General features: G+C 52.8%; 3 long non-coding RNA genes across 3 annotated transcripts; 1 reads left to right on the top strand and 2 right to left on the bottom strand.

Moving 5' to 3' along the window:
- Positions 1-589: 589 nt before the first annotated feature.
- Positions 590-1787, top strand: LOC138243301 (uncharacterized). Its single transcript, XR_011192083.1, has 3 exons — positions 590-646; positions 1044-1106; positions 1725-1787. It is a non-coding gene; the product is annotated as an uncharacterized lncRNA (long non-coding RNA).
- Positions 1788-10235: 8448 nt separating this feature from the next.
- Positions 10236-11085, bottom strand: LOC138243303 (uncharacterized). The gene is made up of 3 exons (XR_011192085.1): positions 11029-11085; positions 10535-10698; positions 10236-10406 (listed from the first exon to the last, which is right to left on the bottom strand). It is a non-coding gene; the product is annotated as an uncharacterized lncRNA (long non-coding RNA).
- Positions 11086-17576: 6491 nt separating this feature from the next.
- LOC138243297 (uncharacterized) lies at positions 17577-19442 on the bottom strand. Its single transcript, XR_011192078.1, has 3 exons — positions 18795-19442; positions 18368-18423; positions 17577-18041 (listed from the first exon to the last, which is right to left on the bottom strand). It is a non-coding gene; the product is annotated as an uncharacterized lncRNA (long non-coding RNA).
- Between the last annotated feature and the right edge of the window lie 2029 nt (positions 19443-21471).

The following is a 21471-nucleotide window of genomic DNA, read 5'->3' as shown; positions in this document are numbered from 1 at the left end:
TTACATACATACAGTAATATTTATGTTCCTAAATTAATATCGTTTATGACCTTCAGATGCGTTATGCTCCTCTTCTTTTTATGCTCAGCTACTAAAATTTCCCTTTAGTGGTAAAATCCATATAAATATTCAAAACTAAGCGGATTAAAATGTGCACAGTAAAGACATTAAATGATTAAATCTTTGCACTACCAACCAATGCACCACGAGTGCCCCTGTCGGTCATTTTGGCCAGCCAATCACTTGCCCTGCGGTGCCCTCCGGTGCCCCGCAGTGGCTTGTGGGTAGGTTAGTGTACCGCGGGTTTTTACCGCGCATTTTGAATGGCTGCATCTGTATCTGATATCCTCCATGAGGACTCCTTCACCGTCCTGAGTCTCCCCTGTGTCTCTGATCCGGTCTCTGTCTGTCTGTGGCTCTTCTGTGAGTTTGACCTTGAGAGATCTGTAATGCGGAGTTCTCACTGGAGCAGTCCGATATGATGGTCAATAAAAGGTCCAGCAAAGTCAAAGCTGGTCGCCTGTATTCATGAAGTTTGTGGGTTTTAATGGATCCGGCCTGGGCAAGCCTGGTTCAGTTAGCAAAGGGGTGGAGAAAACGGACTCCGACTACTGCCTAGCGCAAACCCCACTCCCAGCCGGTCACGGTGAGATCCGAAGACCTTTTAGAACAGGACTTGTAAATATTCCCATTCCATCGTCTTCAGAAGTATGAAGTGGCTCTGCGGGTTTTTTTAAAAACCCAGCGACGCCGACTTTGTCTTCACCCGCAGCGGAGCAGGTCAAGGTTTATCCCTGCGCTGAAAGGACAGGAAAAGAGACGCGGCGTTTCGGCCGCAGAGCCTCCTTCGGGCGCGTGAAGCCGGAAAAGACCACAGTCGAAATGTCGCGTCTCTTTCCCCTCTCTCTCGGCCGCGTGGAACGATCCCGTACCTGCTGCCTCTGCGGCCTGCGGGTGGCCGACACGGCCCCCTCCCTGACCGTTATCCCTACCTTCCGCGCGTCTTCAGCGACGCTTCCCTGACCGTTATCTCTCTCTTTCAGGAACCGCGGCACCGCAGGAATGCCATTACTCCGTGATCCAGGATCCCGGGCCCGCGGGCGGAAGTAGGTTTTGCCTTCTCGCGTGTAAGGGCTCGCAGGGCTCAAACGGCAGCAGCGGGGGGCGGCGAGACGCCTGTGGTGCGCGGGCTTGCTAGGTCAGTGCGAGGTGAAGTCGGGGCAGAGCCCCTGGACCACAGCCCCACCACCGGGAGCTCTGCTAAGTGGTGGGTTGGGCAATCAGTACTGGATACGAGTGTCAAGTGTCGACATGAGTGTGAGCAGCGTCGATTCGAGTGTGAAAGGTGTCGACACGAGTCCTGTTGGTCAGTACAGTGTCAATACGAGTGCGAACAGTGTCGACAGGAGTGTGAACACTGAGTCCTGTTAATCAAAAAAGTATTAATATAAGTGTGAACAGTGAGTCCTGTTGTTCAGTATAGTGTCAATACGAGTGTGAACAGCGAGTCCTGTTGTTCACTACAGTGTCAATACGAGTGTGAACAGCGATTCCTGTTGTTCAGTACAGTGTCAATATGAGTGTGTACAGAGAGTCCTGTTGTTCAGTACAGTGTCAATACAAGTGTGAACAGTGAATCCGGTTCTGTACAGTGTTAACTCATTGACTTCCCTCTTGCTCTGCACAGTGTTAACGGTTGAGAACACGTGTTTTATTCTTGGCAGAATTAACACAGACAGATACTGCTGTTGAATACTCCACAGTCAACAAACCCCGAGCCGCACAAAGTAACTCTTTACCACAGGAGTAATGAGAATGACACTAAAAACAACAACACTGATAGTGAACAAGAGATTTTGAACAATACACATTCTAGTCAGATTTAAATACCCACAGACCTGACCGTTTGAAGTTGTAAAAAAATGCAAATTATTTTTTTTCTGTGTGCAGGTTTTCTAAGAACTGAAGAAAGGTTAAAAACGAGAGAACGCCATTCGGTTTTTCAAGCCTGTCTGGTAGTTAGTGATTAATTGGACCCATGATTTAATCCACCTGTATCTGGAGAGAAGCCAGGGTATCGGCATCAACAACAAGGCTGGGCAGCTTGTTCCCCACCCGCCTCTGTGTAAAGACGCGTCACCCATTCTTGGTTTTATTTTCACCTTTCACTATACGTGAAGAATTCCAAAAGGTGCACAAATGCTCTGGAGCTATTCTGTGGTTCAGCGATGTCTCTGGAGCCTTTTGTCACAGTGTGCGACTTCCCTGTGTGTCTCCCCGAACACAGGGTCTGACTGAAGGGGCACTGACCTGCAGGAATGGGAGGAGACCGAGCTGGGACGGTTCTGCCACGTCAGCGAAACTCTGGACCCCGACTTCATCTGCCAAAGAAACAGCAGCCGTCAATTAACTCACCAAGTGAGTTCAACTGTTGCCTCCCTTCTCTCCATCTCTGTGTGTCCCATCTCTTCATAACCCGTCTCTTATCAATACTACTGTGATTCATTTACTCTTCCTCACTCTGTCTCCTGTCCGGTTGTCTGCACTTAAAACTGAGGTATTTCCTGTGATCTCCTCTCTCTCGCTGTGTCTCCTGTCCTGTGGGTTTGTTACTGAGGGATTCTCTGTGATCTCCTCTCTTTCGCTGTGTCTCCTGTCCTGTGTGTTTGTTGCTGAGGGATTCTCTGTGATCTCCTCTCTCTCTCACTGTGTCTCCTGTCCTGTGTGTAAGTATGTTTGTTACTGAGGTATTTCCTGTGATCTCCTCTCTCTCACTGTGTCTCCTGTTCTTCAGTGTTTTAATCCTCTTAAATAATTTATCTCATTCCTCTCTCACTCACTGCGACTCCTATCCATTCTGTGTTCAGTTCCTCTGACTTGCCTCTTGCATCAGCGCTAGCAATATCATGCATCTATTTAATTTAAAATTATTGATCTGTCACCTTGATAGTTCGATCTCTGCTACAGTTAGCATAGATGGCACAATTAAAAGGACAATGAGCTCAACATCTGTACGCGTCTAATTAACTGAACCTTACAGAATATCCTGCCTCAGCTAGTCTCTCGCTGGCGGGGTCGCCCATCGGCGAGACCACGTCTCCAGGAGATTCTGCGGACTGGACACTGCGGGAGGGTGGGGCTGTGTTTCCGCACGAACGCCGGAAATCACTCAGGATCTCCAGAGAGAATCCTGTAGCCTTACAGCATCACAGTCACAGGCATCAGCATTGCAACTGTATAATATCAAACGCCCAGACACCCTGAGGTGAGGCCGACCAGTCTGAAGTATTACCTGTAAACACCAGGCACACTGGAACCTGACTTCATCGTCCACTTAGCGCAGAGGTGGGGCGGACAGTCAGTTTTCTGGGGAGAAAAAAAACAACACCAGGAATTTAGCATACTGAAAGGATCATGGAGTGATGATCTGGCTGAACCCGCTTGGCTGAGGGCTCCTGGCCAGAGGACGAGGAGGCTGGGACCCCCCCTGCACAGCGAGGAGGAGTGACCAGGGGGGGCAGCTACACAGGTGGAGACGGGGTGAGAGAGAGACGCGAGGGTGAGAGGGGGATCACGTGCAGTATTGACAGTGTTTCAGGAGAGGAGTCAGGAGTGATTGCTAAAATATCGACAGCCGAGTCTGACCGAACTAGGGTGTGGCCATCCCTCTCGAACTTTCATCATAAACTCCTGTCTTCCTGCGTATGTCTCTGAGGAAGCTTCCATTTTTCATTGGCTACTAAGAGGTGGAAGAGGTGTTAGTGGGACAGCAGGGGGGCGCTCACCCTGCGGTCTGATACCCCAGTATAGTGACAGGGGACACTAGACTGTAAACTAGACGTAAAACCGAAGTCCTGACTCTATGTGGTCATTAAAAATCCCAGGGCGTCTCTCGAAAAGAGTAGGGGTGTAACCCAGGCGTCCTGGCCAAATTTCCCATTGGCCCTTACCAATCATGGCCTCCTAATAACCCCCCTCTCTGAACTGGCTTCATCCCTCTGCTCTCCTCCCCACTGAGAGCTGGTGTGTGGGGAGCGTTCTGGCGCACTATGGCTGCCGTCGCATCATCCAGGTGGGGGCTGTACATTGGTGGCGGTAGTGGGATTCCCCATTCCCTGTGCAGCGCTTTGAGTGGAGTCTCCAGAAAAGCGCTATATAAGTGTAAGCAATTATTAGTAAGGCCCCTCAGTAGTTGAGATCTCTTTTATACCCATCTAGAAACATGCAATCAGCATGTTATTGATGAAGCAATAGTCACAACATTATTCCACACCTCTAACCCTGCACTAGGGGGCATGCTTCAGGCTCGGGCCAGGGTGAGAGGCGGGTTATGATGACAGTCATGCTTTCTACACCTTATACTGAGCTCAGAAATGGACCGAACGGACATCTCACGAGCAGATCCCTCCACGTATAAAAAGGCAACTTGTCTCGGCAAAAATACCACGGATTCACATCCGAAACATGATAAAAAGGCAAAAACACCACACTTGGAATGCAAACGTACCCTTAAAAGGAAACCCGGTTTTAAAACCAACTTGATTTTCCCCTGGAGAAACCTTTTTATGGACACACATCGCATCTATTACACATGTATAACTAAATATAAAGATAAAACTTAATATAAGAAGTCATGACATCTCACACATATAAACAGTTTACACTGAACCACCTTTATTTACCCTGGTCACTCACTTCTATTAACTGTCTTAATAAGGGTAACAAATGAATATTTGTTTCAATTTGGGATCTACACCTGGAGCCCTGAAATGTTGGCCAGAGGGGAGAAGCTGATATTCAGACGTAAGAATATATTAAAAACAAGGATCTGATGTTGTTTTTTACCTGTCTAATCAAAGCTTGTTCAAAAATTATCTGATCATAGGACACACGAGTTTATAATCATACTCATTCCACTTTTTAACCCCGTATATATATGCACAATATGAAACGTATATACACTAAATCTCACGTGTGACTCCCATAATATTATAACGCAATGGGGGCTCAGGCGAGCACCCTTGCCGCAACTAGTCGGCCCCGTCCCGACTGGAGGCTCGAACCCGGGACTTCCGCGTCTTTCTGCAGCGACCTAGCCCCGTGAGCTAAAGAGAGATCTCTCCACAGCCCAGTAGTTGTGGTCCTGCTATCACAGGGAAGGGCGGTGACGTCACCCGCTCTGGTACGCCGGCTCTTACACACAGTGCTTGTCGGCCGTAAGCGTTACAATATACATTTCTTTACGAAAATTAGTTACACTTATTACAATTATCAACCCCCCCATGAAGAGGCAATATTTCATACCTTTGTTTCTTTGTGGGTTCAAAGTTCTGTCCTGTCGTTTCACACGTAATGTTTTGGCATTTATCTCAATTTTCCTTTGCAATTATCTCCAAGATCATCATCAACTTTTTGTAAAACGCTATGCACAACTGATATTTAAAGAAAGTCCTGTACCAAAAAGTCTTCGTAGGGAAAGACAACTTTTTTTTCCTTAAGTCAGTTGCTACACGGTTACTCTTAAAATCCATTCATCGCCTTTAAAAAAAAAGTTTATTTTTTATTGTGGTTCACTGACATTTCTGTCACAATTCTGAGGGACGCCAAATAAAATTCACTTGCCGGTATAAAGACGCCGACAAGGATAAGACAGGTATCGAGCCACCTGCGTATCTAGCGGACGTTTAAAATAAAAAAATGGCGTGTAATGTTGCGAAGGGCTACTGTTTTTTTATAGTTTGTCGATTGTAAGGGACGTGGGCCGCGACAGAAATACTGGTCGGGGTGGGAAAAGGTTTATTGATGGTTTATTGTACCGCAACGGTCACAATTGACTCACCAGCAAAGATGGCGCCGAGGCCACATCGACTCCCTCCCGCCCTGCCTCGCACCGAAGCTCGAGCTGCGGAGCGCGACGCCGAACCGCCGGTCCGCGGGCGCGGGGGCCGGACATAGACGTCATAACCCCTTCCGAGGCGCAGGAATTATAGGTCACTGTAGTTTCTTCTGGACCCGGGTTAGGGACAGAGTCTTCTGAGGAAACCAGTGTCTCATGGGTGTCCAGGCTGGGTACCATCTGTCCATCACAAGACACACAGACACACACACTCACACACCCTGGACAGGACACCAGTCCATCACAGGACACACACACACTCACACACCCTGGACAGGACACCAGTCACTCACAGGACACACACACACAACCTGGATAGGACACCAGTCCCTCACAGGACACACACACACACACACACACACACACACCCTGGACAGGACAGCAGTCCATCACAGGACACACACACCAGGGTCAGTTTTCCCAGAAGCCAATTAGCCCAAAAGCCTGTCTTTGGACCCGGAGAACACAGGGAGACCATGCAGACTCCACACAGACAGTCCCCCCCCCCCCCCCCCCCCCGGGACCAGACCCGAGCCCGGAGCCCCCCCGCGCTGAACCCCTCCGTACAAACGGCCGCACACAGCTCCGTTGTTCCCGATTCCCGAGGTGATCTGTTAAAAGAAGCCGGTGTGTTGCCTCCAGGTGAGGCCCGCGGCCCGACGCCGGTGGTGGCGGTGGTGGCGGCGGCAGAGAACGCGGCGCCGGTGCCGACGACGAGCGGGGCGCCCCCCCCCCGAGAGCCCCTCGACGTCGGGGGCCGCGACCCACCCCGACGACAGCGCCCCCCGATCCGGCAGGCGGCCGGTCTCCCGCAGGGAGAAGACGATGGAGCAGCTGAGGAAAGTGTCTTCCGTCCGAGGTAGGAGCAGCAGGGCTGGGCGTTTTGTTGGAGCGAAGTCCCCCTCCAGATAACCCATGAACCCCGTCTCTACTGTCACTCCAGTCAGGACAGGAGGCTCTTCTGTACACAGAAGGGGGTGGGGGTGGGGAACAAGCTGCCCAGCCCTGTGGTTGAAGCCGATACCCTGGCTTCTCTCCAGACACAGCTGGCTGAGCTCCTCCAGTCAGGACAGGAGGCTCTACTGTACACAGAGGGTGGTGGAGGTGGGGAACAAGCCCAAGCCGCCCAGCCCTGTGCTTGAAGCCGATACCCCGGCTTCTCTCCAGACACAGCTGGGTGAGCTCCTCCAGTCAGGACAGGGGGCTCTACTGTACACAGAGGGTGGCGGGGGTGTGGAACAACTCCTTTGTTCGGGGCCTTGGGGCATTCTTGTTGTGAAAGGCGCTATATAAAACAAACTCAATTGAAATTGAATCTTACAGGTTTGGGTTTTTCGGAGATCTTGTCCGAGATCTTGTCTGACGTGCCCGTTTCAAAAACGTAACGACACTCCTCACGCCCGAGCGCCGCCGGTCTGTGACGTAACGTATCCTTACACAACCATGACGGTTTCATCATGGACAGCACGAAAGCCCGAAAAGTGGTTGACGTTTTAATTTGGCAACGCCACGATGGATCCCAGTTTTTTTTTATCTTGGAGGCCAAAGAGGACAAAAAAGGAAACGTCCGGAGTCTTGTAGCGTGAAAAGGGTTTAAATTTCGACTTAAGGAGTTGGCCATCGTTATATTTCGCGAGGTATAATACGTGGGGAAAAAGAACATTTATATGTATCAACCTACTAGTAATACTGGGTAGATGTCACGTTCCCCAAAGTTCAGTGCCTCTCTCTAATAAAGTAGAAACGCGACATTAAACTCCGTTCGAAACGGGAGAAATCACAAGGACACGATACAACTGACGTCCGGAAAAAAAAGAAAAAAAGAACTCCTATTCCCATTTGTAATGACCCCGTCGTGTTTTTCCCGGTGTACGCATCTCTTTCGGAGACCGTTTCTCTCTGGTGTTGTTTTGCTGTTGGAATAAATGCCGAGGTGACCCTTCTGTGTGGAGTCTGCGTGTTCTCTCCAGCGGGTCGTTTCCTCCACCGCAGGGGGTGGTCGAACCGGGGTCTCCCAATCGTCACAGAAGTGTGTGTCGTTTTGGGTGGTGGGGGGTGCATCGGGGATACTGCGCCCCGAGGGTGTGGCCTCTCACCTTACTACGGACGATGGAAGAAGACCTGTACCTTCACGAGTCCGGGTTGTGAAAACGTCTTCTGGCAGTTCAAAACGTTTCGAAGAGACTACAGCGCTACCCTGTTTCCATTTCTATCGTGTATTATTATACAGTCATAAGTATCTGTACTGATCACAGAGTCCCCCTCTCACTGCCAGGACTGAAGCCCAGTGCAGCACGAATAATAATAATAATAATTAATAAGTCTGGACCCTCCACTCATGGCTCTTCCCAGGTCAGGGGGATCCCCTCCAGCCCCCCCAGTGTGCAGCCCCCACCTGGATGATGCTCCAGTCCGCTCAGCACACAGCAGCTCACAGGATGCCCAGAGCACTCCCAGTGTTCAAAGGATGCCCAGCGCACTCCTAGTGTTCACAGTGTACACCCAGTGTTCAGAGGATATCCAGTGTTCCCAGTGTTCAGAGGATACTCAGTGTTCCCAGCGCACCCCCACTGTTCAGAGGATACGCAGTGTTCCCAGTGCACCCCCAGTGTTCAGAGGATACCCAGTGTTCCCAGTGCATGCCCAGTGTTCAGAGGATACCCAGTGTTCCCAGTGCACGCCCAGTGTTCAGAGGATACTCAGTGTTCTCAGTGCACGCCCAGTGTTCAGAGGATACCCAGTGTTCCCAGTGCACACCCTTGAAGTGGTGTTCCAGCCATACTCAATGTGACTTGTGGGAGCAGGAGTGGTGGTGCTGGATGTTGTTTAGTCTGGGAATGAATGAAAGACGTTAGTTCAGCACCAACTCCAGAAACCAGTGGGAGAGCTGACTTTGGTTTTGCAGGGAGAGCTTTTAAAAAATCATTTGACAGCCCAGACTGATTAATTGATCATTGACATTTTGACTGATCTAATTGCTTGCTGGGTTGTCAGAGGGTTGGCTGATCTGACAGATCGATTCACTGATTTATCCCAGGCAGTTCCTGGTCCAGTCAGTCCGGGGGTCTGTGACTCTGATCCAGTCAGTCCGGGGGTCTGTGACTCTGGTCCAGTCAGTCCAGGGGTCTGTGTCCCCGGTCCAGTCAGTCCAGGGGTCTGTGTCCCCGGTCCAGTAAGTCCAGGGGTCTGTGTCCCCGGTCCAGTTCTGGACACTCCACTCAGAGCTCTTCCCAGGTCAGGGGGATCCCCTCCAGACCCCCCAGTGTGCAGCCCCACCTGGATGATGCTCCAGTCCGCTCAGCACACAGCAGCTCTCAGTGGGGAGGAGAGCAGAGGGATGGAGCCAGTTCAGAGACGGGGGTGATTAGGAGGCCATGATGGGTAAAGACCAGGGGGGGAATCAGGCCAGGACACTGGGGTAACACCCCTACTCTTCTCCAGAGACACCCCGGGATTGTTAATGAGCACAGAGAGTCAGGACCTCGGTTTGACGTCTCATCCGAAGGACGGCGCCTGTTTACAGTCCAGTGTCCCCCGTCACTATACTGGGGCATCAGGACCCACACAGACCGCACGGTGAGAGCGCCCCCTGCTGGCCCTACTAACACCTCTCCCAGCAGCAACCTTGGGGGGGGGAGGGAAAAAACCAAAAGCTAAACAGATTTTTTTTTAAAAAATTTATTGATGCTTAACAAAAGGTCATCAGTCCAGTCTGGGGTCCCTCAGCTTCAGTCCAGACTGGGGTCCCTCAGCATCGGTCCAGCACAGTCTGGGGTCCCTCAGCTTCGGTCCAGACTGGGGTCCCTCAGCATCGGTCCAGCACAGACTGGGGTCCCTCAGCTTCGGTCCAGACTGGGGTCCCTCAGCATCGGTCCAGCACAGTCTGGGGTCCCTCAGCATCGGTCCAGCACAGACTGGGGTCCCTCAGCTTCGGTCCAGTCTGGGGTCCCTCAGCTTCGGTCCAGCACAGACTGGGGTCCCTCAGCTTCAGTCCAGACTGGGGTCCCTCAGCATCGGTCCAGCACAGTCTGGGGTCCCTCAGCTTCGGTCCAGCACAGACTGGGGTCCCTCAGCTTCGGTCCAGTCTGGGGTCCCTCAGCTTCGGTCCAGCACAGTCTGGGGTCCCTCAGCTTCGGTACAGCATAGCCTGAGGTCCCTCAGCTTTGGTCCAGTCCAGTCTGGGGCCTCTCAGCTCCAGTCTAGTCCAGTCTGGGGCCCCTCAGCTCCAGTCCAGTCCAGTCTGGTGTCCCTCAGCTCCAGTGCAGTCCAGTGTGGGGTCCCTCAGCTTCAGTCCAGCACAGACTGGGGTCCCTCAGCTTCAGTCCAGCACAGTCTGGTGTCCCTCAGCTCCAGTCCAGTCTAGTGCCTCTCAGCTCCGGTCCAGTCCAGTCTGGTGTCCCTAGGCTCCAGTCCAGTCGTCTGGTGTCCCTCAGCTCCAGTCCAGTCCAGTCCAGTCCAATCCAGTCCAGTCCAGTCCAGATCTTAGCAGGCACAGAACCAGGAAAGTAACCTGGAAAGTATATTGTTATTGCAGGTGTGAGGGACATAGACACAGACGTCACCATGACATCAAACAGCAAGAGGAGACTCCTCCTTGAATCACAGACATGACCGGGCGGCACCCCCCTGTCTGCTCACCTGCCCCTCCTCTTCCTCTTCTTGTCCTTCCCGGCAGCCTGCTCCTCTTCTCCCTCGCTCTTCCTCTCCTGAGCAACGGTCTCCGCCACCTCCAAAGGCTCGTCCTGATCTTCTGTCTCCACCGACACGCAGCTCAGGGACATCAAAAAGACGCATCGGCGCTTCTGAAGCAGAGACAGGAGAGTCACGTTAAGAGTCGGACTGGACACTCCAGGACATGAACACTGCACTGAGAGAGAGAGGGGTTCATACAGACACACTGACTGGACACTCCAGGACATGAACACTGCACTGAGAGAGAGAGGGGTTCATACACACACACTGACTGGACACTCCAGTACATGAACACTGCACTGAGAGAGAGAGGGGTTCATACAGACACACTGACTGGACACTCCAGGACATGAACACTACACTAAGAGAGAGAGGGGTTCATACAGACACACTGACTGGACACTAGACAGGAGTAAAGAGAGGATCAGAGCATTACCCACCTTCTTTTTCTGCTGTCTCAGAGGAGGTGGTGATTGGACCTCCTCCAGCTGGAGTCCAAAGAGGGAGAGAGGGGGCAGGAGAGGGACAGCACAGGGAGAGAAAGAGAGAGACAGGTGAGTCAAGTGTCCCAAGAGCACAGAGACTCTGCTGAGACCACACTCGCAGTGAGTGAGCCTGGGTGTAGCCCACTAATACTGACCCACTGGACACCACAGGACAGAGAGGAGGAGAGAGACACACTGAGGACAGAGAGGAGGAGGAGAGAGACACTGACAGACAGGGCTGAAAGAGAGAGAGACAGAGAGGCAGGGACAGGCAGACAGCAGGCCGAGAGAGACACTGACAGACAGGGCTGAAAGAGAGAGAGACACTGAGACCCAGGGACAGACAAGACGGCGAAACTCCACCACAGACAGGACAGGGGGCAGGGTGGGACCAGCACTGACCTCCTTCCTCTCTCCTGCCGGAAGAGCTGTCTCCACCTCCTCTTCCTCCTGCAAGTCAAGAGACAGGCTGAGAGAGAGACGGGCTGGCAGGACATCGGCGAACAGAGCTGAAGTCAGAGAGCAGAGGAGACAGGCCCAGCTGGGACAACGCAGGACAGACAGAGAGGACAGACAGGGAGACACACGAAGAGACACAGGGAGAGAGACCCAGCTGGGACAACGCAGGACAGACAGAGAGCAGGGAGACACACGGAGAGAGAGAGGAGGGAGGGAGACCCAGCTGGGACAACGCAGGACAGACAGAGAGCAGGGAGACACACGGAGAGACACAGGGAGAGAGACCCAGCTGGGACAACGCAGGACAGACAGAGAGCAGGGAGACACACGGAGAGAGAGAGGCGGGGGGGAGACCTAGCTGGGACAACGCAGGACAGACAGAGAGCAGGGAGACACACGGAGAGACACAGGGAGAGAGACCCAGCTGGGACAACGCAGGACAGACAGAGAGCAGGGAGACACACGGAGAGAGAGAGGAGGGGGGGAGACCTAGCTGGGACAACGCAGGACAGACAGAGAGCAGGGAGACACACGGAGAGAGAGAGAGGAGGGAGGGAGACCTAGCTGGGACAACGCAGGACAGACAGAGAGACAGGCAGGGAGACACACGGAGAGACACAGGGAGAGAGACCCAGCTGGGCCAACGCAGGACAGACAGAGAGCAGGGAGACACACGGAGAGACACAGGGAGACAGACCCAGCTGGGACAACGCAGGACAAACAGAGAGCAGGGAGACATGGAAAGAGACAGGGAGAGAGGGACAGACACAGAGAAAAAGAGAGACTCAGACAGAAGGACAGAAAGACAGAAAGAGAGAAGTACAGATGGACAAAAAGACAGAGAAAAGGACAGAAAGACAGATGGACAGAAGGACAGATGGACAGAGAAAAGGATAGATAGAGTGATGGATAGAAAGACAGAAAAGGACAGAAAGACAGATGGACACAAAAGGACAGAAAGACAGAAGGACAGGATAGAGAAAAGGACAGATGGACAGAGGGACAGAGGGACAGATGGACTGAAGGATAGATGGACAGACGGACAGATGGACGGACAGACGGACGGACAGACGGACAGATGGACAGACTCTGCCCCACTTGCCTCGTCAGACATCTCCGCCTCTCTCCTTGCCCTCCGCACCGGGGAGCCCCAGGCGGGGCCTGGCGGGGCCGGGCGGGCGATGGGGGGCAGGAAGGGCGGGGGCAGGGGCAGGGGCAGGGGCACCGCCCCGGGCAGCAGGGGGGGCTCGAGGGGCATGGCGGGGATGAAGGGGGGGCGGCGGGGCGGGGCGGTCAGGGGCCTGAGGGGACCAGAGGGGGGGGCCGGGGGCGGGGAGCGGAGGGGGCTCTCGGGCGAGGAGGGGGGGGACACCGAGCGGAACGAGCCGGGCGACCCCGGGAGCTCCAGCTGCAGCTCGGCCGCCCTCTCCAGCTTCTGGACGAGCTCGGGGAGACACGAAGACACCACAGGATTCTGTCCAGCGGGGAGAGGGGGAGACACAATGCAGGGGGGATGAGGAGCAGAGACTACGCCTGGACAGGTGAGTGTGTACAGAGTGTCCAGTAAGAGTCTGGACAGGTGAGTGTGTACAGTGTGTCCAGTGAGAGTCTGGACAGGTGAGTGTGTACAGTGTGTCCAGTGAGTGTGGACAGGTGAGTGTGTACAGTGTGTCCAGTGAGAGTCTGGACAGGTGAGTGTGGACAGTGTGTCCAGTGAGAGTGTGTCCAGTAAGAGTCTGGACAAGTGAGTGTGGACAGGTGAGTTTGTCCAGTGTGTCCAGTAAGAGTGTGGACAGGTGTGTCCAACAGTAAGAAGCTGTCTTACCCTGTAACCCAGCTCAGGGGTGTTAGGGGGTGCTCTGTCTCCTCCCCAGATCTCACCTTCAGGTCGTGTGAAATGCCGGACCACTAGGAGACGCTGGAAACGAGGACACAAGACAGAGGTCAGGTCCACAGAGCTCACTCAATCACTACAGCAAGCAGAGACCTCTCGGCCATCAGGACTGTGGGGGTCAGTGTGCGGAGCTGTAGGGTATCGGGAGTTTAGGGGTCAGTGTGGGGAGCTGTAGGGTATCGGGAGTTTAGGGGTCAGTGTGGGGAGCTGTAGGGTTTCGGGAGTTTAGGGGTCAGTGTGGGGAGCTGTAGGGTATCGGGAGTTTAGGGGTCAGTGTGGGGAGCTGTAGGGTATCGGGAGTTTAGGAGTCAGAGTGGGGAGTTATAGGGTATCGGGAGTTTAGGGGTCAGTGTGGGGAGCTGTAGGGTATCGGGAGTTTAGGGGTCAGTGTGGGGAGCTGTAGGGTATCGGGAGTTTAGGGGTCAGAGTGGGGAGCTGTAGGGTAGATGTGGGGCACCGGGCCCACCACAGGGCGGCCGGTCCAGTCTCGCGGAAGGCGACCGGGTCAGACTTACGGAAAAGCACCGGGACTTGGGCCGGGACCTCTCCCGCTGCCAGTCCGGGTTCGGCCTGACCGGTGTGACCTGTGAAGACGCCAGACAGCCCATCTCCGAGACAGCTCTGACCAAATAGCCCAGCCCAGTCGTGTCGAGACTAGGGGCCTTGGGCAGTCTCTACAGTGTGTCCAGTGAGAGTCTGGGACGTTCAGAGGCAATCTGTGCTCTCAGAAGGCTATAATGGACCTGCGACCCTGTGGACGGCGGGCGGGAGGGGTGGACTTACGACGCCTTGCCGGGCCCGGGTCCTGCTGCGACCGCGCACGGCCGTGCGGCATCTCTGTGGGTCCATCGTCCTGCCGAGACAAGCAGAGTCACAGAGCGGAGGGGAGGGGGCGGAGCCACACAGCTGGGCGGCTTGTTCCCCACCCCCGCCCCCCTCTGTGTACAGAAGAGCCTCCTGTCCTGACTGGAGGACCTCACCCAGCTGTGTCCTGAGAGAAGCCAGGGTATCAGCTTTGTTCCACACCCCCGCCACCCTCTGTGTACAGAAGAGCCTCCTGTCCTGACTGGAGGAGCTCACCCAGCTCTGTCTGGACAGGAGCCAGGGTATCAGCTTTGTTCCACACCCCCGCCACCCTCGGTGTACAGAAGAGCCTCCTGTCCTGACTGGAGGAGCTCACTCAGCTGTGTCTGGAGAGAAGCCAGGGTATCGGCTTCAACCACAGGGCTGGGCAGCTTGTTCCCCACCCCCACCACTCTCTGTGTAGAGGTGCACCTCCTCTCAATATCTTTTTACAGCACGATCACACCCATAAGAGTGGAGTAACGGTAAAAAAAACAACTTATTTCTCCACTTATTTTGCTATTTCTCGCCAGCGGCGCTTTTGACTGACTTACCGATTTCACGGGGATTCTGAAGAGCGATTCTGAAGCTGAAACTAACGATCTAAGTCGAAGTAACTTTATTGGAAGAAACACGTATTTATAAAAGACTATATAGCGCTTTCCTCCTCTTCTCTCTTCACTCCTCTGAGCTCATGGGGCTCCGGCGCCGCCCCCCGCTAGAATCCGCCGCTCTGTGACGTCAGGCGGCTCATTGTGACGCCTCCGTGACGTCGCCCCAAACGCGCTCACGGCTCGGCCGCGAAACAAAAATGGCCGACATTTTTCACGGTTGCTGTTTTTTTTTGGGTGGACATTTTATTTTTCCAACTCTCGGCGGCCAGCCGGGTGTCCCTGTACGACCCCGGTAGTCGCCACCTCGGACAGGCAGGGGAAACGGGTCCAGCTGTTTCCGGCCCAAGGGTTACAAAAGCTGCACTTGAATTTAAAGACAAAGTCACGTCAAGGGCGCATTCAGCACCCCCACGTCCAACACGGGTTTCCGTGGGGTTTGGTTCAGTGAAATTAGACCCCCCCCCCCGACCCCCAAATCAAAGAAAGACCAACCTCCACTCCCCTCTAGCGCCCAAGGGCGGAAATTTCGGGCCACGCCACGTCCAAAAAACACGGGTCCCCCCCCCCCCCCCGTCCTACGGGGAAAAGAAACGCCATTTTCTTTTCCGAGCGCTGCGTGGGACCTCACGACCCCCCCCCCAAAAAAAAAAACGGGCTTCGCAGACGAGGAAAACCAGGCACGTCGACCTCTCTACAACACCACCCGGCTGTTTCTGTTTCAAACCGTGGGAAAAAAATAAATACAATTTCGCCCCTCACCGACCGCCGCGCAAAAAAACACAACTTCACGCTACAGAAACGGCCTGTGTGAGGGGGGGGCACGGGAAAAAAATAAAACCTGGGTGTTTTCGGCAGAGTAAGCTCAGCGGGGAAACTCCCTGAATCTCGGGGTTGCTTCTTGAACCCCGAAAACGACCTTTTTTCTCTCTCTCGTTTTCTTGTTGTCGGGGACGTTCACGAACTCCGCGCCGTCGGTGCGATTCCCAGCGGGACGTGAACTTAACCCCCCCCCCAATGGGGCCACAGCGCCCCTGTGTGGCCGAGAGGACCACCACCCGCAGGGCTGAGCTTTTACTGCCGTGTCCCGCTTTCACTCTGGCGATGAATGAGGGAATCTAGGAGGAGAATTAATATTGTAATCCACCAGTCCATCACAGGACACACACACACCCTGGACAGGACAGCAGTCCTTCACAGGATACCAGTCCATCACAGTACACACACACACCCTGGAAAGGACAGCAGACCATCACAGGACACACACACACACTCACACACCCTGGACAGGACAGCAGTCCTTCACAGGATATATGTCCATTACAGTACACACACACACCCTGGAAAGGACAGCAGACCATCGCAGGACACACACACACACTCACACACCCTGGACAGGACAGCAGTCCATCACAGGACACACACACACTCACACACCCTGGACAGAACACCAGCCCATCACAGGACACACACAGACTCATACACCCTGGACAGGACACCAGTCCATCACAGGACACACATACTCACACACCCTGGACAGGACACCAGTCCATCACAGGATGTTCAGAGCCTCTCTCTAATAAAGTAGAAATGCGACATTAAACTCCGTTCGAAACGGGAGAAATCACCAGGACATGATACACCTTGCTCCGGCCGAAGGGAGAAGACCTGTACCTTCATGAGTCCGGGTTGTGAAAACTTCTTCAGGCAGTTCAAAACGTTTCGAAGAGACTACAGCGCTACCCTGTGTTCCATTTCTATCGTGTATTATTATACAGTCATAAGTATCTGTACTGATCACAGAGTCCCCCTCTCACTGCCAGGACAGGAGCCCAGTGCAGCACGAATAATAATAAAAATTAATAAGTCTGGACCCTCCACTCAGAGCTCTTCCCAGGTCAGGGGGATCCCCTCCAGCCCCCCCAGTGTGCAGCCCCCACCTGGATGATGCTCCAGTCCGCTCAGCACACAGCAGCTCTCAGTGGGGAGGAGAGCAGAGGGATGGAGCCAGTTCAGAGACGGGGGTGATTAGGAGGCCATGATGGGTGAAGACCAGGGGGGGAATCAGGCCAGGACACTGGGGTAACACCCCTACTCTTCTCCACAGACACCCCAGGATTGTAAATGAGCACAGAGAGTCAGGACCTCGGTTTGACGTCTCATCCGAAGGACAGCGCCTGTTTACAGTCCAGTGTCCCCGTCACTATACTGGGGCATCAGGACCCACACAGACCGCAGGGTGAGAGCGCCCCCTGCTGGCCCTACTAACACCTCTCCCAGCAGCAACCTCAGTTTTTCCCAGGAGTCTCCCCTCCAGGTACTGACCAGGCTCCCACCTGCTGGGCTCCAGTGGGGAGGGGGCTGCCAGCTGGGAGCTGCAGGGTGAGATGGCTGCTGGGCAAACGATGGCTAAAGATCTTCCTAGGACACCCTGGACTTCGTCGTCGACTTCCTTCTCTTCAGACGGAGGTGGCTTGAAATCTGTCTCGTTACAAGGAGTATTGGACACGATGCCCCCCCCTGCTATATCCCCGCCAACTGGTGGCACGCCGACGACGAGGGCTCTCGGCCTCAATCCGTCAACCACAAACTCTCCGGGATGAAAGAGAAGGACAGACTCTGTTCGTTCGTTTCGGTGGGGGGGAGGGAAAAAACCAAAAGCTAACCAGATTTTTTTTAAAACCATTTTAATGATGCTTAACAAAAGAACAAAAATTACAATACAGATTAAGTCCAGTCTGGGGACCCTCAGCTTAGGTCCAGTCCAGTCTAGGGCCCCTCAGCTTCGGTCCAGCACAGTCTGGGGCTCCTCAGCTCTGGTCCAGCACAGTCCAGTCCAGATCTTAGCAGGCACAGAACCAGGAAAGGAACCTGGAAAGAATATTGTTATTGCAGGTGTGAGGGACACAGACACAGACGTCACCATGACATCAAACAGCAAGAGGAGACTCCTCCTTGAATCACAGACACGACCGGGCGGCGCCCCCGTCTGCTCAACTGCACCTCCTCTTCCTCTTCTTGTCCTTCCCGGCAGCCTGCTCCTCCTCTCCCTCGCTCTTCCTCTCCTGAGCTACGGTCTCCGCCACTTCCATTGGCTCGTCCTGATCTTCTGTCTCCACCGACATGCAGCTCAGGGACTTCAAAAAGATGCACCAGCGCTTCTGAAGCAGAGACAGGAGAGTCACGTTAAGACTCGGACTGGACACTCCAGGACATGAACACTGCACTGAGAGAGAGGGGTTCATACAGACACATGGCTGGACACTCCAGTACATGAACACTGCACTGAGAGAGAGAGGGGTTCATACAGACACATGACTGGACACTCCAGTACATGAACACTGCACTGAGAGAGAGAGGGGTTCATACAGACACACTGACTGGACACTCCAGTACATGAACACTGCACTGGGAGAGAGAGGGGTTCATACAGACACACTGACTGGACACTGGACAGGAGTAAAGAGAGGATCAGAGCATTACCCACCTTCTTTTTCTTCTGTCTCACAGGAGGTGGTGATTGGACCTCCTCCAGCTGGAGTCCTTGGAGGGAGAGAGGGGGCAGGAGAGGGACAGCACAGGGAGAGAAAGAGAGAGACAGGTGAGTCAAGTGTCCCAAGAGCACAGAGACTCTGCTGAGATCACACTCGCAGTGAGTGAGCCTGGGTGTAGCCCACTAATACTGACCCACTGGACACCACAGGACAGAGAGGAGGAGGAGGAGAGAGACACACTGCCTGGACACCACAGGACAGAGAGGAGGAGAAGAGAGAGACACTGAGGACAGAGAGGAGGAGGAGAGAGACACTGAGAGACAGGGCTGAAAGAGAGAGAAACACTGAGACCCAGGGACAGACAAGATGGCGAAACTCCACCACAGATAGGACAGGAGGCAGGGTGGGACCAGCACTGACCTCCTTCCTCTCTCCTGCCGAAGGAGCTGTCTCCACCTCCTCTTCCTCCTGCAAGTCAAGAGACAGGCTGAGAGAGAGACGGGCTGGTGGGACATCGGCGAACAGAGCTGAAGGCAGAGAGCCGGGGAGACAGGCCCAGCTGGGACAACGCAGGACAGACAGAGAGACAGACAGAAAGGAAGGAGAGAGAGAGACAAAGATGAAGGCACAGAAAGACAGCAGGCAAAGAGAAAGATTGAGATTGAGGGACAAACAAACCGAGAGAGAGAGAGGAAGGAGAGAGAGACAGATCGAGGGACAGACAGACTGACAGACGGGGCTGAAAGAGAGAGACAGAGAGGCAGGGACAGACAGACAGCAGGACGAGAGAGAGACAGAGATCGAGGGACAATAATTTGGTTTCGAAATTTATTCTGAAAATGTACAATCATTCACTCCTGAAAAATATCGAGTTCAAATTATACATTATGTACAATATTATAATCAACATATGGCTAATCATCAAAAATAAAAAAAACTGTACTGGGGGAAACAGCTGGCTGTGCTGTTCTGGACAGAACACACTGAGGTCCAGTTTCCACCTCCTGCAGGATCAAACAGCACCTCCACTGGCTCTCCAGTGAACAGAGGGACAGACAGAGAGGCTTCAGGCTGCAGGGTGACAGTGTCTCTGTGAGCTGAAAGACAATCAGAACAGAGGATGATAGAAGAACACACTCTGTCAAGAATATAGAGCCCTCTAGTGACCCTACTGTAGACCTGCTTACCACCCACAGTGACGATCACAGTGCTGATACTGCTTCCCTTAAGGTCCCTCACTGTATCGTTGCCCTGATCAGCTGGAGTGAGGGAGCGAAGTGTCAGAGAGCTGTTCTGCACTGACACTCACTGTTCGTACCTGGGGCCAGGGAGCCCTGCGCTGCTCAGTAAGACTATACGATACTGGACAGATCCTGCAGGATCAAACAGCACCTCCACTGGACCAGCAGTGTGGAGGGGGGAGACAGAGAGGCACCAGGCTGCAGGCTGTGGACTTCTGAGTGAGCTGAAAAGGGACAGGTAGAAACATGTTGAATATTTAGTTTTACAACAATACCTTGAGTTTGGACTGTGATCAGCTTCATTTTGTATTTCAGCTGTGAAAATGCAATTTCAAAAATGCACGCCCCAGTCATGTTAGGTTCAAGTTACAGTTGCATCACAACTCAATACATTTGCAATTCACTTCAAATGTTGTTTTTGTTTGATCCAGTCTGTCCTCACCTAAAGGAGATATGGACTCAGTCTTTGGAATTTGTATATACAGTGCCTTGCGAAAGTATTCGGCCCCCTTGAACTTTTCAACCTTATGCCACATTTCAGGCTTCAAACATAAAGATATAAATTTTTTATTTTATGTGAAGAATCACCAACAAGTGGGACACAATTGTGAAGTGGAACGAAATCTATTGGATTTTTGAAACTTTTTTAACTAATAAAAAAATGAAAAGTGGGGCGTGCAAAATTATTCGGCCCCTTTACTTTCAGTGCAGCAAACTCACTCCAGAAGTTCAGCGAGGATCTCTGAATGATCCAATGTTGTCCTAATTGACTGATGGTGATAAATAGAATCCACCTGTGTGTAATCAAGTCTCTGTATAAATGCACCTGCTCTGTGATAGTCTCAAGGTTCTGTTGAAAGCGCAGAGAGCATCATGAAGACCAAGGAACACACCAGGCAGGTCCGTAATACTGTTGTGGAGAAGTTTAAAGCTGGATTTGGATACAAAAAGATTTCCCAAGCTTCAAACATCCCAAGGAGCACTGTGCAAGCGATCATCTTGAAATGGAAGGAGTATCAGACCACTGCAAATCTACCAAGACCTGGCCGTCCCTCTAAACTTTCAGCTCAGACAAGGAGAAGACTGATCAGAGATGCAGCCAAGAGGCCCATGATCACTCTGGATGAACTGCAGAGAACTACAGCTGAGGTGGGAGAGTCTGTCCATAGGACAACAATCAGTCTTACACTGCACAAATCTGGCCTTTATGGAAGAGTGGCAAGAAGAAAGCCATTTCTCAAAGATATCCATAAAAAGTCTCGTCTAAAGTTTGCCACAAGCCACCTGGGAGATACCCCAAACATGTGGAAGAAGGTGCTCTGGTCAGATGAAACCAAAATCGAACTTTTTGGCCACAATGCAAAACGATATGTTTGGCGTAAAAGCAACACAGCTCATCACCCTCAACACACCATCCCCACTGTCAAACATGGTGGTGGCAGCATCACGGTTTGGCCCTGCTTTTCTTCAGCAGGGACAGGGAAGATGGTTAAAATTGAGGGGAAGATGGATGCAGCCAAATACAGGACCATTCTGGATGAAAACCTGTTGGAGTCTGCAAAAGACCTGAAACTGGGACGGAGATTTATCTTCCAACAAGACAATGATCCCAAACATACAGCAAAATCTACAAAGGAATGGTTCACAAATAAACGTATCCAGGTGTTTGAATGGCCAAGTCAAAGTCCAGACCTGAATCCAATCGAGAATCTGTGGAAAGAGCTGAAAACTGCTGTTCACAAACGCTCTCCATCCAACCTCACTGAGCTCGAGCTGTTTTGCAAGGAAGAATGGGCAAGAATTTCAGTCTCTCGATGTGCAAAACTGATAGAGACATACCCCAAGCGACTTGCAGC

This window comes from Lepisosteus oculatus, chromosome 14 (assembly GCF_040954835.1).
Source record: "Lepisosteus oculatus isolate fLepOcu1 chromosome 14, fLepOcu1.hap2, whole genome shotgun sequence".
In the NCBI taxonomy this organism is placed as follows: domain Eukaryota; kingdom Metazoa; phylum Chordata; class Actinopteri; order Semionotiformes; family Lepisosteidae; genus Lepisosteus; species Lepisosteus oculatus.
The sequence above is the reverse complement of the archived record's forward strand: the minus strand, read 5'-3'. Positions and strand labels throughout refer to the sequence as shown.